Here is a 12,368-nt window from a genome sequence, read left to right on the forward strand (position 1 = left end):
TTTGGACTTTGGATGTAAATTTTTGTAGATCATTCAGTGTTTTTATGACCAGAATCTGACCTTTAACAGTCAAATGGAAACAGAAAGTAAAAATGTGTCTGTTTGACTCTTAAGTTAACAAATCATCTGAAATCCCCTGGTTATTAGTTATTCTCTGAAATAATTTCAAAATAAAAGACTTTATGGTAGGCCTGTTCACATGCATGATAGAAGTTATACAGGGATATAAACAAAATATAGTTTTATAGTAAGTGTTATGATATAGTCTGCCACTCATCACTTTACACAGTATTTAACATCTTCATTGGTAACTCGAAGGACATAAATATAAGATAAGTTACACTACTATGCCCTCTGTTTGTCAAATTTAAAAGAGAATTCATTGCAAAAACATGAGAAATAATTCAATCTAAGGCAGAGATCAGCGGACTGTTTACCACAGACAGAGCTCTTTAGCTCCTCCCTCCTCCTCCTTTATCGCCCTTTAGAAACTCTGTGTAGCTGGCAGTGTGAAGGTTTCACACTGTTAGTCCTAATTTACTTGTGATATAGTTGGGATTCCTGCATTAAAAGTAGAGTGTAGCTATGTGGGTTGTGCTGCTGTAGTCTGTAGAATAGAAAAAGATCTGGATACAAAGCGGTGTCAGTACAGTAACAGTGGAAAAACAGGCTTGGATTCTCCCAGATCTTCTCTTCCTGGATACCGCTGATTTACAGCTTCCCAAATACAGCTTCTAACCTACTCGGTGAGTACTAATGTGGACACAGTAGTGTTGTATACTACTGTGCTGTATACTACTGTGCTGTTTGAACTGCTGCTCTGATCATGTGATACCAGAGCCTGTATAAACCAGTGGACTGTGGAGGGTTAGAGTGATATCCAAACACTGAAACGGGTCAGACCTGTCTGTTTGTGTCAGTGCTAGTAAATGTGTTTAGACTTGAAGAGGTTAAAATAAAGAGAAGTATGATCAGAGAGCTGGTTTTATATTGTGTGATTCCAAAGTTAGACTGAAGCTGCTGACACAGTTCAACTGTTTCCTCCCAGCTCAGATCTGACTGTTACACCCGAGTTTCTGTAAGTGCATGTACACACAGTTCTTTGCTAAAAGGTAATTGCATGTAGTTTTCTATGTGTAACATTTCTGTGGAGCTCCATCACACTTACTCTCTCCTCTGAACCAACCCTCATCTTTGCGGGGGTGTTGTCACATCATGCCTGGGATTGTTGCTCTCAGGAATTGGAATTCTTCCAACTGAGCAAATAGTTCAGGAGGTAGGAGAGTTACAAATGTTAAAGAAAAACACCTGTGCAATGCCAGCGACAGGTTATGCTTCAGAGGATGAAATAGGCAGGGGTCAACAGAATTTATGACAGGGTCTAAGGAGCTTGGAAAGAAAAGTGTCTGGAAGGTTTTGTGTGAGCTCATTGTGAAACCTAGCCCCACCCTATTATTTGATTTCCTGCAGTCAGATGGCCCTGGATGTGAGTGGGCCTAAAGGCGCCTGGGAAGGGATCTCAAAACTGTATTATAGATGGCAGACAGTTGGTGTCGTAAACCACCGCCTCTGTTCAAAGATGGTCGTTCACAGTGGACATAGATGCCTTCTTTTAGTCCTCTTTCAAACCATCTGTCCTCTCTGTCCAAAATGTGAACATTGGCATACTCGAAAGAGTGACCAACTCCTTCGTCTGTGAAGGTTCTCAGTCATCCAGGTCATCGTAGTCAAAGGAGCTTGCAAAGAAAAGCGTCTGGACTTCTTTAACTTCTTAAAGAAGTCCAGACGCTTTTCTTTGCAAGCTCCTTTGACGACCAACTCCTTCCAACCTCTAGAACACAAACCTGGAGTAATCAGGACCCTACATCACCGGGCAGAGAATGTTCCCTCTAAGCCTGAAGGGAAAAAGACAGGGTTATATGTAAAAGAAAGAAATGACCTGACTGCAAATATCTGTATTACTCTGCATTATTGAATCGACATTATAATCAATCCAGTCCTTGTTTGCCACATGAATTGTCTTCACAGAAGTATTATCTTGCATATGTTGAAATATCTCAGGGTGGCGTGGTGGTTAGCCCCCCACAATCCTGATAGTGATAAGCAGAAGAGAATAGATGGGTGTTGCAATTTCAGCTGTCCTATTGGCCAAATTTCTTTAAAAGATAAATGTTTCATGTGTAAATAAAAGACAGATATAAGACAACCTGCAAGAAATTGATTGAGGCTTTTACCTTGTGATGTTGTTAACATGTCAAAATGACTCGATATCATTCAGTCACTTTTAAAAGCAGATGCTTATCTGTGCTTTCATTTTCTTTTTTTAAGTTTCTAGTTTGTTTCTTTTATATTTCTGTGTACCGTATTTTCCGCACTATAAGGCACACTTAAAATCAAGTTAATGAGCAGCAGGAGACGAATAGATCGCAGGTACATGGGCCAAGGGTGGGAACCTGTAATGAGTTCTGGCCTGGCAGTACAGTAAATACACACATTTATTTTATTAAATAGTTATCCTACTTTTTAAATGACTAAAATCTATGACTAATTTAATTTGTAGGAGTGCTGAATCCCGGTGATGCTTATTTAAATATCCCGAGGTACAGGTTTGCTTACTGAATCACTTACTGCGTGTGTGTGGATTCCCCCCCCCCCTTCTCTCCCTGGAGCCCTGGACCCCCTCCCAACTCACTGTACATATATTTTGCACTAAGGTGATCCCTATTGTAAATAAATCCCCTTTTTGTTTCCTTGAAAGAACTGTCTGCGCGTGAGTCCGTTCAGTAGCCATGACAGAAACTATTGCAGTGGGTACTGTGCATTAGATGGAGGAGTTGTAAAGACATAACCACAGGCACTCTGCGCCTCTCCACCACCACCCTAAGGGTGTCCAGCTCACCCCCCACAACATTACTGGTCTTGTGATCAATTTTTTTTTTTTTTTTTGTGTCCCGTTTGGATCTTTAGCCATCAGAATTGTTGTCTTAAGGCCAAGAAGGCTGGACCAGACGAGGCCGAAGGCTCTGATGAGGCTGGACCAGGCGAAGCACAGGCTGAAGCCGGACCAGGCGAGGACGAAGACTCGGATGAAGCTGGACCAGACGAGGACGAAGACTCGGATGACGCCGGACCAGACTCGGATGATGACTCGGATGAAGCTGAACCAGACGAGGACGAAGACTCGGATGAAGCTGAATCAGACGAGGACGAAGACTCGGATGAAGCTGGACCAGGCGACGACGAAGCGGCCGCAGGTGGCGGCTGGACTGGCTCCTCGGACCCTCCAGCGGAGACGGGAGGCTGAACGGGCCCCTCGGACCCTCCAGCGGAGACGGGAGGCTGAACGGGCCCCTCGGACCCTCCAGCCGACGAGGCATGAGGCCGGTGTGGTTCTCCGGAACCACCAGCTGACGAGGAAGGCTGCTGGACGGGCTCCTCGGGCCCCCCAGCTGAAACAGGAGCCAAAGGCCGGAGCGGTCCCTCGGACCCTCCAGCGGAAACAGGAAACGAAGGCCGGAGCGGTCCCTCGGACCCTCCAGCGGAGACACGAGACGAAGGCCGGAGCAGTCCCTCGGACCCTCCAGCAGAAACAGGACACGAAGGCCGGAGCGGTCCCTCGGGTGGCTGCTTAAACTCCAGGGGTCCAGAATCAGCTGAGGACTGGGACCTAGCCTCTGGGGAAGCCCTGGAGCGGCAAACTGTGCCAAAGGCGGCTGAATTACAAAAAGCACCTTGAGGTAAAATTATACTTTCTCCATGCATGGAGTGAGTGTGTGAGACCACTATTACTGGAGCCAGAGTTACGGGTAGCGGGGGCACTGGAGCTACTGGGGCCTGCGCTACAGGCGGCACTGGAGCTACTGGGGCCTGCGCTACAGGCGGCACTGGAGCTACTGGGGCCTGCGCTACAGGCGGCACTGGAGCTACTGGGGCCTGCGCTACAGGCGGCACTGGCGCTACTGGGGCCTGCGCTACAGGCGGCACTGGAGCTACTGGGGGAGGCTGCGGGGCAGCTAACCGAGCTGAGGGAGGCTGCGGGGCAGGTGACACTGGGAGCTGAGCTGCTGGAGACACAGGTGACGCTGGTGTACTGGGGTGAAGGCAACGAGGATGCAGTCCCTCTCTTAAGGGAGGATGGAATGATTTAGTGATAAGGCTTGATGGGAACAGATGCTGATGCTGAGAATACCAGGCAGCGAGGGCTTCCAGGAGGGTAGCTGACTCTACCGTGCCTGGACCGCCCATGCCAAACAGTTCGAAGCATATCCTGGCTCTCAGAGCTGTTATTAGTTGTTTTAATCTGTTAATGTCCAAAAAACCAGCTGTGCAGAGGGTGGAAGACAAAAAGTTGTCAAAAAAGACCACCTGAAGGAGTCTCTTGGGGGTGTCCTCAGCGTGGATTACTTCCCGGCAGTAATTCCACAACTGCGCGAGATACTGAGACCGTGAGTCCGCAGGATCCATTTGATGGTTGCGTCGTTCTGTCATGGTTGGCTGTGTGGCAGGCAGGCAAGCAGGAGTGGTGGATCCAAAATGCAGGACTCAGACACAGAAGTTCAACTTAAAGCGCAGCTTTATTGCTGGGAAAACCTCTTACTAAACTAAACTCACCAAAGGACAAACAAAAACGCTGGTGGACTAAAACACAAAACACTGAACTGGAACTGGAAACAAAACACTGGCAACACGGAGGCAAAATACACACAGCTTGTTGAGGGTACGACGCAACACTGACTCAGAGAAACACAGGGACTAAATACACTGGGAAGTAACGAGGAGAATGAGACACAGAAGGAGAGCACAGCTGGGGGAAATTAGAACTGACGAGACAAGCAAAGCAGGACACATTCACATAAGACACGGACCTACAAAGTAAAACAGGAAGGATCACACAGAGACGCGAACTTGACACAGTGGAGACAGCAACTAAGAAAAACAGAGACATAAACCATAAGGCAGAGGACTCTAAGAACCGAGAGACACAGAGGGGAACTTAAACATGCAGACACAGACTTACACAGAACAGAGGGGACACAGAGAAACATGAAGGGCAAGGGATCGAAACTAGAAACCATAGAAACTCACACCAAGTACAATAATACAAAAATCACAATGAACTAAAACGCTGGGTCAGGAGACCCAGGACCCTGATAAACAGTGCTTTGAATCCTGCTTGTGCTGTGATATTCAGGACTGCAAACCGAGCAGCATCACTGACTTTCAGCTTGTTGTGTTTGTGGATATATGACTGACTTTAATTATCCATAAAATCATCACATTCTCTGTAAGATTAAGGTCGACTATTGAACAGCGTATATTTTAAAATAAAGGCTTTAAAACCAAGTTAGTACAAACATCACTAATGTCACATAACTTTAACACATTACTGTTGGCCACATGTAGGCAAAGTTATGTGACATTAGTTATGTACATTGTACACTGCACTGTTAATGTTAGCTATGTTATATTGCTGCCTCTGTTCGGTGGTACTTACACAGGTGCACTAGTGGAACCAACATGCAGTACAATAGTTCCTACATGAGAATTTCCACAATAAATGACCTAAGAACAAATAAAATGTGCAAAGTGCAAAACAAAATAAATCAGCTAAAAGTATTGCAGTAAAACTGTGTTTTAGCAGAGGCAGAAGAGCTAGATGATGACACACGGGTGGGAAGGGTTGAATTTGAAGGGTTTATATGAATTCTGAGACTGTAATATGAAAGCAGCTTTCTCACCTGTTTACTGTTAAACTGAAGGTAACACTGTTATGTGCACACACCTGAACTAAAGTGTGCAAATGTGAAAAGGGATGACTACATCTGCAAAGGTTTCATCCTAGAATCCAGAGGCGGAGCCAGACATTTGATACACCCGGGGCTTAGCCCTAAAGGGTAGTATGCATGTGGGACTGGGGGGAGGGGGTGAATGAGAGATTTATTAGGCTGTGCTTTCAGTTTTTTCAAAAAAAGAATAGTTTCATATAGGAAAAAAAATATATCACATATCCAGGACATCTTAAACTCTTTTTTTAGTTAAGCAGCAGAACAAAATCAGGGTTGTATCAAGACACAGGGACTAAACCCCAATTCAACCAGACCCAGAACTGATCGGGAATTAAAACAGGACTACTTTAGGACTTAACCAAGACAGAACCAGGATCAAAACACTCAAAATCATCATAGACTTGCACTACACTTATTTTTTAATTCTACCAAAGTACACTATTTAGATTCAGAAAAGTTTATATAATTATTTAGCCTTGTTGTGCAAACAAGCCTGCATAACTTAATAAATATAGAATTTGAAAAATAGCAAACATAAAAAGAAACACTAGGTATGAGATACATGTTCTGATGAGTTTTGGCAAACAACCATTTGACTAACATGTGTGTCTCACCTGCTCTTGTTCCCTCTCTGTTCCTCTCTCTGTTCCTCTCTCTCCCTCTCTGTTCCTCTCTCTCCCTCTTTGTGCTGACAATCAAGCCAAACACTAACATCATCAAATATACAGTTGAAACCAGATATTTACACACTCTTCAGATCAAAACACAAACACTTATTTTAATTGTAACAAATCAGACTAAATGTTATTTTTTTTAGATTGATAAATATAAAAAACATATTTGTTAACTTTAAGAGTAAAGAGAGAAACTATCTGTATTTCTTAATTGCAAATGGCACCAAATTGTATTCAAAATTGAGCCACACTTATGGAGCTCCACAATTCTTTTCCTGGTGTTTTGGTTGATATCTCTTGGTTTTCCCATGTCAAAGAAACAGGCTCTGTGTTTGCCTTATATGCATCCACAGGTGTGCCACCAATTTACTCACATGGACTCTACTAACCTATCAGAAGCTTCTTCAGCTCAGAATGGAATCGTCTGCAGTTTTCTTATTAATTAACAATAAAGTTAGTGTATATGTACTCCTAAATTTGATGAAAGTGATAAAAAAATAGACAACTCTGTCTCTCTTTATTCTGACATTTAAATAATTCAAAAGATATTTCAATGTTTATTTATCCAAAACAAAACAAGTTTACTCTAAATTGATGTTGGACAGTAAAAAAATGTTCTTGTGTTTTGTGTATGTAAATATCTGGTTTAAACTGTGAATATACTGCTGTGTATTGAAATTCCCCTTGTTTTGCATAGAAATATACTGAACATCATACAAAGCATAATATATAAAATAACATCTTCCAGAGTTTTTTCTTTGAAAGAAGCTCCTTATGTCCATTCTTGTATATCAGTGCATTACTGAAACCGATTTATTTAGCCGTGGAGGGAAAAAACTGAAAATATGAAATAAACACACATGTAAGCAAAGACTCTCTAAAGAAACAGCATTGTTGTTGATCGGCTTTTCATTTCTCCATTTGTTGATTCACTTGAAGAGCAAATAACATAATATGGGTCAAGTGATCAGTTTGATATCAATCTTTCGTGATACACCGTCATGTTTACATTATTTGTCCAGTACGAATGATTTGCTTTGGTACCTGGTCAAACTTCAGTTCTCCTCTGTCTGCCTGGCGGCGTTTCTCCAACAGGCAGCAGCTCCCCCCGCCCCCTCACACAGTCGCTTAGTGCCTGAGCTCGGATCATACCAATATTAGGGGGGATTTACGCACAGTCGTAAATTCCACAGTGTGCACTATGTGCTTCGAATATTGTGTGTAGTTTTTGTTTCATACAGTTGTCAGTCAGGCATCTAACTAACAAATTACACTCCAAAAGACCCCGGGCTTCTGAAAAAACAACCCGGGCTTAAGCCCAGTAAGCCACCCCCCCGCTCTGCCACTGCTAGAATCACCCCTGACTTTTTAGATTAGAGTTTGATTCTACTCTTTGCACTTTAATATAAATATTTTTCAGATATAGTTCATATGATCGGTAACACTTTATAATATGAGCTGTGACTAAGGTGCAAGTACTCTGTAATTATGTGTAATTTCAACCTTTATATCTGAAAGTAACTCTATAGAGTCTGTTTCCAAAGAGTGACAAAAGTAATGTAGGACCTTTTACAAGAAAACAGCTAATTATATCTGTTTTTAGTTCACAGTAGTTATTGAGGGAGTCAGTTAATTAGGTTAACTAATAGAATTAGTTAAAAAGGGGTCTGTTGGGATTTAAATATATATTCTTAATGCTTATTTGCTGAATATATTGTTTTATGTATTTTAATAAGAGAGGGCCAACTTTGAGTGTAAACTATGTCAGAGGGTGACAGGTCGCCCTGGCAACAGACTTTAGAAAGGGGAAGTTTAGAGCAGAGCTGCAAAGGAAGTGAGACACAAAGAAAGAGGAACTGGTACCATGTTAGGAGTTCTTTTGATCGAAACTTAGGGTGTGACGTAGCTGAACTAGACATATACACATTCACCTTGTGATGTTTTCAGAGCTGTGGGTGCATGATAGCGCCTAAGAGCTCTCCGTTCCTGGGAATGTAAAATAAAGATCAGTTTTAGAGCTTTGACCACCCTGAGCCCAGTCTTTCTTTGCCGCAAAAGAATGCAAAGAACTGAATTTAATACCTGTCTTACAGTAGCCTGTACTTCCTGCCATGTGTTATGAAGTCACTTCATCTGAATAAACTCATAGAACAGTGCTGCAAAGCTTTCTGCTTCTCCAGCAACTTCCACGTGTACAGACTACAACCACAGATTAAGTCTGTAATTCACTTTTTTTCCTTTAGAGTTAAAATCAAGGTGAGTTATTTTGTCCTTTGACAGCTGGTGTTAGATCCACCCGCATGACCATGAACTAAGCAGTCTTAGATAATCATCATCATCTTTATCATCAGCAGACCCAAAGCTATTCAGAAAATGCTGAAGTTTTCTGTTTTCTGTTTGGCTTTTACAAACAAGCCATCACTACTACACTCACTGGCCACTTCATTAGGTACACCTAATGTACCTAATAGTATAATAGTACCGGGCTGGACCCTTTTAAAAAAATTCTTTGTAGATTCAAGAAGGAAATGCTCCTCAGAGTTCTATTGGTGTTCACATGACAATATCTTCCCCATTCTTATGCTCGGTTTGATTCTCAGTGCTGTTTGTTCTGTCTACATGCATGAACAAACTGAGTTACTGCTGCATGATTGGCTAATTAGTTTTATGTCTGTAAAGTTTCTCTTTCCTGAAAACCTCTCACGTGTTCAGACAGAAACTGATATTTAAATTCCTTTCCGTCAACACTTCGAGTAAAATGTAAAACATTTTAGAGCCTTTGTTTCCTTAATGCCTGAGTTTTAAGTATCTATGGTTACGAGACGGTGAGGTGGCACGATGACTTCATAAACATAGTTTTTTAGTGTACTGCACATGCTGTACCTCAGCGGTTATGCTGGTCAGTCACAGGGTTGTCTTGTTCGCACTGTCACACTTTGTGGTTTGTAAATGTGAACTTTTAGTTTGTTGTAATAATTAGTATTATTAGAACATTACATATTTTTACAATATTTTTCATGATTTTATTTTTGTGCATCAAATGCAGCAAGAGAATATTAACACATTTAAATGTGTGAGGGACACTGGTGTGTGATCAGTTAAATATATAAAACGGATCCAGCCTGTGTGCCACATTTGTAAATATTATTTGTGATATGCTATTTTTTTAAACTTAGCAATACCTTAAAAACAGTGCCCACAGTGAGCAGATCATGTGATCAGTCTGGTCTGTGGGTTGTTCCTGTCTGTGCTGTGATTGGTCAGCGATGAAGAAGACAAAGTTCCAACATTCAAAGAGCTACAGTGAAGTTGAGCTTGAAAAAATCTGAGGCTGTCCTCTACAGCCTGTCTGAGCTTTTCATGAGGAAGTCTTCATCTTTGATTGATTTTCTGCCTCTCTTGCTCCACCTAAATGATGATGTCACTCTCTTCACTGTTCCGGTTTTGGATTTTGGACAAAGGCCCAGGAGAACATCTGTGGTGTGTGAAACCTTCTCTATAATGAGACTTAAAGGTCTAACAGGAAGTCTGTACCAGCCTCAGATCATAAGACATGTACGTTTGTCCAGGAAATCTCAGACTAATCAGAGAAATGAAAGATTTTCTCCTCTGTCTCTAACGTGCTCTGTGACTGAGCTCTGGTGTAAAAACACGTTTGAACCCAACTCGGTGGTCTTTGCAAGTTACTGTAGAGAATGCCCTTTTATTATGGAACTACATTACCCAGCAGCCCTTGTACAGTCGTTTGCTTATCAGCTGAGCTGTCTGCTTTGATTTGGTCTGTGACTGATCACATGAATGTTGACTTTATCATGACTAACATGGTTCAGTTTTCACTGTGATGTTTTTCCTTCATGTATATGTCTGTGATGACTCTTTAGTGCAGTGGTTCCCAAACTTTTCTTGCTGGGCCCCCCTTTGTTTTACAAGAAAAATGTTCGTGCCCCCGCGTGCACATATCCTCCAACCACACACACCCATATTTTGCTCCATTGCGGTTTATTTCACACCTCAAACATTTAGTAAACAATTAAGCAAATACAAGTAATCTGCAGGTAGTAAGAAAATAAACTACTAACTCTTTTACGCTACGTCCGCACCTACACGGCTATTTTTGAAAACGCAGCTGTTTCGTCCACACGTAAACGGCGTTTGGAATCACCGAAAACTGAGATTTTTTAAAACTCCTTTTTTGCATTTAGGTGTGGACAAGGAATACAGAGTTCATCACCCAGTGTCAAAGGTATGTTCCTTTTTTCACGTCATGCTGTGTGCCACGTTATTGTTTACATGAGATGAATTGCAGAATAGCAGATAGTCAGATTAAAAGTATTTTGTCTCTATCTTCAGGTTTTAAATGCTTACATATACACACGCAGTTACTGTCCCTTCATTTAGGAAGGCAGAGGCGTCACGGTGTAATTATTTTACATGTAGTTGTTTTATTCCTGTGTAATAATATTCAACATTGCTATCAATACATTTTTCAAAAAATGCCTCTCTGTGCAAAATGGGTTTAAAAATAAACAACTGTGGGATACTGTTAGTCCATGATTTAGACAGGAGGAACAAATCGTGGAAGGAACGGCCTGATATTATTTGTATCCCGCTGTAACTTTACTGTATAAAGAGCTAACATTTCCAAAATGTCAGGATTAGTTATTATAACAAGTGTTTGTGAACTAAAAATCAAGAATGTGGGATACTGTTTGTCTGTGATTTGAAGAGCCCACCGCATGCTCCTGACAAAGGGAAAATCAATTCTGCAGGGGAGACCTACCTTGGCACTTGTGCAGGCTTCACCATATTTTCTAGTCTTTGGCTTAGAATGAAGTTGGTTTGGAAACATATGCAGCTATGCTTCATCTCCTGCTTTGCGTTTCTGTGGGTACCCCGTGCTAGCAGTGTCCAAGCGTTGTTGTTGTTTTTTTTTTTTCCCTTTTCATGGCATGCCCCCTCTGCGCACCCCCCCCCCCCCCCCCCCCCCGCTAGGGGGCGGGCCCCACACTTTGGGAAGGTCTGCCTTTAGCATTCTGCCTATCCGTTAAGTGATGACGTGACGAATCCTACTTTCGGGCCTAAAGTAGTCTGCGTTTAATATGGCTTTTGTGTTGTTAACTGTCATGGTCCTGGGCCATGTTGGCCCAGTATTCTTAGTTTTTGTGTGTTTTGTATTTTGTTCCCTATTTATGTTCCTATGTTATTTAGTTAAGATGTTCCTTATTTGGTTACCTCCTGTGTGCCCCTGTGTATCTGTGAGCCCTCGTCTCTCCTTGTGTTTTATTCCATGTTTTCCCCAGCCCGTTATGTCTGTGTTGTCCCCGTGCTCTCTCTCCTCCTGTCTGAACCTCTGTGTACTTCCTGTTTTACTTTGACAGTCTCTCGTCAGTATGCGTCATGTTGTGTTCACTCCTGCCCTGTCTCGTTATGATTATCTGTGTCAGCTGTGTTCCCCGTGTGCTCCCACTTCCCTTGTTAACCCTCTGTGTATTTATGTGCATGTCTCCCTCAGTTCAGTGTCGCGTCATCAATGTCTCCTCCCAGAACCTGTGTGTCTTTCTGTGTTCCCTCGGTCTTCTGTTAGTATTCCCAGTTTAGTTCTGTTTCGTTTTAAAGGCCTGCAATAAAGCAATGATTTTGAGTTCAGTTCCTGTCTCCGTGAGTTTTGCGTTTGGGTCCTCATCTGCCTCCACACAGCCAGTTCATGACAGTTAACATGTTTAATGTTTTGTATTTTCTTCTATTTAATCTCAAAAAGCTCCTAAAACAGTCAGTGATCACTGTTGACCTCCCTCGGCTTTTATTACCGCTAATCATTTATTTAAGCTCAGTTTTTAAAACCTTAGGATGTAACTACAGCCCAGCCCATGCAGCAGTATATGAATGACTAACCTCGTATTGTGGATGG

The 12,368-nt window shown here is 42.2% G+C and overlaps 1 protein-coding gene across 1 annotated transcript in view; it reads left to right on the forward strand.

The window, feature by feature from the left end:
• The first annotated feature begins 486 nt into the window (after positions 1–486).
• LOC147301524 (tumor necrosis factor receptor superfamily member 14-like) overlaps positions 487–12,368 on the forward strand; it is a 62,748-nt gene continuing 50,866 nt past the window's right edge. Inside the window, exon 1 of the mRNA XM_086284683.1 lies at positions 487–746. The gene's annotated coding sequence lies outside the window, so the exon portion shown is untranslated. The remainder of the gene's footprint in view (positions 747–12,368) is intronic.

The sequence above is a fragment of the Aulonocara sp. 'chitande type north' Nkhata Bay genome, linkage group LG23 (genome assembly GCF_057382095.1).
Source record: "Aulonocara sp. 'chitande type north' Nkhata Bay isolate Kocher_YH1m ecotype deep benthic linkage group LG23, A_spYH_male_GT1.1, whole genome shotgun sequence".
Classification (NCBI taxonomy): Eukaryota; Metazoa; Chordata; class Actinopteri; order Cichliformes; family Cichlidae; genus Aulonocara; species Aulonocara sp. 'chitande type north' Nkhata Bay.